Source organism: Rhinopithecus bieti, unplaced genomic scaffold (assembly GCF_001698545.2).
Source record: "Rhinopithecus bieti isolate Rb0 unplaced genomic scaffold, ASM169854v2 scaffold_62795, whole genome shotgun sequence".
Taxonomy (NCBI): domain Eukaryota; kingdom Metazoa; phylum Chordata; class Mammalia; order Primates; family Cercopithecidae; genus Rhinopithecus; species Rhinopithecus bieti.
Genome location: NW_016824245.1, coordinates 1,625,755 through 1,631,754, shown reverse-complemented (window position 1 = coordinate 1,631,754; position 6,000 = coordinate 1,625,755).

Below are 6,000 nucleotides of genomic sequence, written 5' to 3'. Positions count from 1 at the left end.
TAGTTAACAATGTATTTTATATTTCAAAATATCCAGAAGAGATGATTTTGAATGTTCTCACCACAAAAAAATGACAAGTATTTAAGGTGATGGATATTCTAATTACTCTGATTTGATCATTATACAATGTATACATAGAACATCACAATGTACCCCATAAATATATAAAATTATGATATATTAAGAAAATAAAACTTAAATTAATTACTTAAGATGCTAAAACAATGTAGTCCAATTGGGAGAAAAAATCTTTTCAATAAATAGTGCTGGAATAATATGGAAAAAATAAGCTTCAACCCTTACCTCACACCACACATAAAATTTAATTTGAAATAGATCATGGGCTTACATGTAAAGAATAAAACGGCAAAACTTTTAGAAGACTCATAAGAAGATTTTTCATCACTTGAAAGTAGGCAAAGAAAATTTAGATAGGTCACAGAACAATATAACTGTGTAGTGAAATATGGTATATTAGTCTTCATAGAATCTACAAATTCCTACTAATAAAAAGGACCATTAAAATGAATAGATAAGCTGCACAGAGAAAAACACTTGTAATATATATTGGACGAAGGACTGATATCCAAGATTTATAAATAATTCCTAAATTTAGAAGAAAAAAGGCAATGCAATTAAAATGATCAAAAGATTTGTCCATATACTTCCTAAAAGAAGATATATGAAGGAGCAATAAGCACATAAAGAGATGTTCGATGTCATTAATTATTAGAGAAATAAAAATAAAAACTACAGTATGTGTTATTACATACCTGCTAACATTTTAAAACTCGACAAAACCAAATGCTATCAAGGATGTGGAATAACAAGAATTTTGTGCATCGTTGGTTGTGATATAAGATGGTTCAACATCTGGAGATAAAATTCTGGTGGTTTCTTATCAAAATAAATATACCTACCTCAGGACCAAGTAACTTTACTTCTAGATTTCAACCTAAAATAAATTAAAACATGTTCCCAAAACAAATACAACCATGTGTCACTTAATGATGGGGATATGTTCTGAGAAACGCATCATTAAACATTAGAAATGCATCATTAAGTGATTTTGTTGTGTAATAAGAGTGTACTTACACAAATCTAGATGGTACATACATATATATGGAAACCAAATGTCCCAGCACCATTACTGAATATTAATCATTTCCCCTGGTTGATCTGTAATGCCAATATCAAATGACATGTATCAGGTTTCTATATGCTTCATTATAATATTATGGGACCTCTACTGTATATGCTCCATCATTGACCAAATCATGATTATGTGGCAAATAATTGTACATAAATTTTCATGGCAGTTTTATTCATAATGGCCAAGAAACTGGACATAGCTTATTTATAGAAGAATGGACCAGCAAATTGTGGTATGTTCATATGTTAGAGTAGTATTCATTCAAAAGAAAGGAACAAACTACTGTTACATGAAATAACAAAAACCATTAGGCTAAGTAAAATAAGTCTTATGCAACTGATAAACTGTTTGATCAGAGTTATATGAAATTGTGGAATATCCCAAACAATTTTATAGTGTTAAAAAGAAAGAAAGGAAAGGAAGGAAGGAAGGAAAGAAGGAAGGAAGGAAGATAAAGAAAGAAAGAGAAAGGGGAGAAAAAGAAAGAAACAGAGAAAGAAAGAAAGAAAAAGAAAAAAAAAAGAAAGAAAGAAAAAGAAAAGAAAGGAGGGAAGGAAGGAAGGAAGGAAGGTTGCTTCTCATGTTCTCAGCAGCAGGGGAAGAATATATTGCAAAAGGGTTAGATTGATGATAATGGTCTGTATCTTGATAGGAATTTCAGATATGCAGGTACATGCATTTGTCAAAACTTAGTGAATGCACATGCATTATTTGTGCAATTATTTGAATGTATGGTTTATATCAAAATAGAAATAAAATCAAATATATTGAATTTAGTAGATGATATGCATGTTGAAGTACAAAGACAAAGTGAGGCCTGGTGTGGTGGCTGAGATGGGAGGATTCCTTAAGGTCAGAAGTCCAAGACCAGCTTGGGCAACATAGTGAGGCCTTGTTTCTACACAATAAACAAACAAACAAACAAATAAAGACAAAGAGAAATCATATCTGCAGTTTATTTTGAAATGAATTAAAATGTATATGGATTAGATGGATAGATAAGTGGATAGATGGATAGATATGTGATAAACCAATTACAATGATAGCAATAGAATCAGTGATGATATACGGAAGTTCTCTGTAAAATGTTGCTGTTTGAATATTCCCTTAAAAATTGTGAAAATGAATTTTATTTTGAATACTAGCAAGAAAAAAATGAACAATAAAATTTAAAAATATTTTACTATTACAGCAGCATTAAAAAGAAAATATTTAGGAATAAATTTAAAAAATATATACGTATAAGATCACATACTGAAAAGTACAAAATACTGCTGAGTGAAAGAACTAAGCAAATGAAGACATATGCTTTGAGTCACCAGGGAAATGCAGACTTTAACAATGAGATACCAGTCTACAACCGCTAGAAAGATTTAAAAAGATAGAAAACATCAAGAGTTGGTGAGGAATGGAGAGCAACTGGAACTCTCATATATTGTTTATAAGAAGGTAAAATTTTACAAATTCTTTGGGAACATTTAGGCAGTTTAAACTTAAGCACGCACTCACCATGTGACTCAGAAATTCTATTCCTAGGTGTCAACCCCAGAGAAATGAAAACACCTACACTAAGTCTTTTACCTGAATGTTCATAACAGCTTTATTCATAATACTACCGAAGTAAATATAACTCAATATTCATCAACAGATGAAGGTAAGCAAGTTATGTTTTATTTATAATACAGAACTTTATTTTATGTTATGTTATGTTATGTTATGTTATGTTATGTTATTTTTATTTTATGTTATTTTATTTTTTGAGACAGAGTCTCGCTCTGTCGCCCAGGCTGGGGTGCCATGGCGCGATCTCAGCTCACTGCAAGCTCCATCTCCCGGGTTCACGCCGTTCTCCTGCCTCAGCCTCCCGAGTAGCTAAGACTACAGGTGCCCGCCGCCACGCCCGGCCTTTTTTTTTTTTTTTTTGTATTTTTAGTAGAGACGGGGTTTCACCGTGTTAGCCAGGATGGTCTCGATCTCCTGACCTTGTGATCCGCCCGCCTCGGCCTCCCAAAGTGCTAGGATTACAGGCTTGAGCCACCGCTCCTGGCCTATATTGTATTTTATAACAAAATTTGTATCTGATAAAACATACAGAATATTGATATACATAACAACATGGATAATTATAAAAACAACAACAACAACAATAAACACAGAGTGAAGAACTCTAAACACAAATTTTATTCATAGGAATTCTGAAAAAGACAATAATTTACCATGAGAGTGCACCAGTGATTGTTTAGGGTCACGATTAGGGACTTGATTGGGAAGGGCACAGAGGAAGTTTTTTGCATGATGGAAATGCTCTATAGTTGATTGTTGTAGTGGTTACTTAGGCTTATGCATTTGTGTTGAAAATGTCATTCTTCCTTCCAATCTCCATCTACGACCTAATCTCTTTCTAAACTTTTTCATATTAGCAAATGATACCACCATCTACTTGATTGATTGAGCCTATATCCCATGCATTCTTCTTGACTATTTACTTATGTCCTACATCTAAAACACCACACAGTTTATGCTGTATTTTGAAAATATTATTTAATCTGTTCATTTCTCTTTCTTTGTAGTGCTACTCTTCTTCTAAGTCATCATTATCTCTAACCTAAATTACAGTAATAGCCTCCTAATTGGCTGTGGTCTTCTATTCTTGGATTCCATAGCTCATTGTTTACACAACAGCTAGAGTGGATGTAAAAAAATACCTAATAAATAAACAAATAATAATTCAACTTTTTTTGTGACCTACCTGGACCTCCTTGATCTGGCATTGCCTATTTCCCAGCCCCTTCTCCTTCTTTATTGTACTCTAGCCACACTGAGCCTCTGTCTGTATTCTGAATTTGCTGAGCTTGTTGCCATCTTTGGAATACTGTATTACCATTCTTTCTGTCATCACCCTTTCACAGTCTCATTGAATGGTTCTTTTCCATACTTCAGGTCTCAACGCAAATGTCTCCTAAGTAATGTCCACTTAGAGCATCCTTTTGAAATTAACTGCTTGCCTCTCCCCACCGCACACACCTCTTATTCTCTATCATGTCATCTTTTCTTTTTTATTTTACAGTATTTATTGCATTCTGAAATGACTTATTTGTGTTTTTGTTTAATGGTTTATGTTTTCTGTCACTTGAATGAAAACATGTAGGATAATTGTCAGCCTTGTTTATTGCTGTATCTTGAGAGCCCCAAACAATGGTTTGCAAAGAAGACTTTCATAAATATTTGTTGTATGAATAAACATTATGACTAGCACTTCGATTAAGTATAGGAAGAAAATCAGATGAGTATTTAAAAAATTATATTTTGTGATTATTAAAGTAATAATCACTGAAAAAAATTGAAAAATATACAAATCATAAAAGCGCAATAAAACCACTATCTAGAGGTAAAATATGTACAATTTTGGTGACTGTCCTTCTCGTTTCTGTCTCTATCTTCCCTTCTGTCTCCTCATTTCCATCAAAAAGGATTCTTCTGAATTACCACTGTTGGTACTTACCTATACATATCATGAATTTTTTTCAATTGATTAAATATTTATAGAAAGCATGATTTTTAATGGATGCATAGTAATCAATTCCAAGTTGGTATTTACCTGCTTTCTTATTGTTAAACATTGAAGTCTTTGTGCCTCATTTGCAGATTGGGATAATAAAACCCATCACTCTCTAGGATTATCATGAGGATTAAAAAAGTTTAATGATTGTTAATTGTTTAGAACAGCTCCTGGCACAGCACTGAATAAGAATGAGATGATGATAATAATTGTTAAGATTACTAATTTTTTAAGTTAGTTCTATAAAACTTTTTCTTTTTAGATCAAACTATAAAATGTCATGAGAAGCATGGAACCCGAATAAGCCAATGGGCCTACTGTGAGTATCACATGTGAGGACAACATATGACAGACATATCAAGGACTTGTGTTTCTTACTTCTTCTTATTCTAGGGGCTATACTGACTGACTCTGAGATAGCTTGATGTAGAATATAATTATTAATAAATAGTTCAAGCCTTTGAAGTGCCACATAAAATTCCAGAGGAATGTATCTCCAGGAGTCTCAATTTCCCAATTTAGTATATAATTAATTTAGGCTTCATAGAGGAGAAGTGATGTGGTCACTTTTAATATAAGGCATTCGTTGCTGGGGTTCTCATTTCTCTCATTGCCTGTCTCCTATAATATTTAGCTTCCTCTAAAACATTAATCCTCTATGAATGACTTAACATAAATATTTGAAGAAAGGATACTACTATGTGGAAAGAATTATAACAATCCTGACTTTAACTCTTCTACTTTCTCTCTGTGGATGGCTTGTTTTGCTTTCTCAAGAACCCTCTTCTCATGAGGATTTAGTCTCAACAGTCACTATGTTGTCTTACTAAGACTACTTTTCCCATCTTGGAGCTTCTGACCTACAGGCTTTTGGTATCCTCTAAAGACATTTTATATGTATGGTAAACCCAGATTCATGTTCTGATCATTGTCTGAAACCTCTCATTTATGACATTGAGTTCGTTGTTAATTATATGTATTTGGGGTAGAGTGTCATCTAGCTGATTGCTTGCTGCTTTCTCTATGGGCTGCTGAACACAAGTTTCATTTCATGGTTTTAGTAGCTGTAACCAGGAAAATGGATTAGTGAAAAGATAACAATCTAATGTAGCTCTATGTAGGAAATTGTATATGGTCCATTTTCAAACAACAAGAGAAAACAGAATCCCTGAATATAAGTACCTTCACAGGTACTTATATTTAGACTTACCATTTTAGAAGTGGTTTTAAGAGGACCCCATCCTCTGCCTGCAGGGATGAAACCTGTGGAAATCCATCCACCACACTA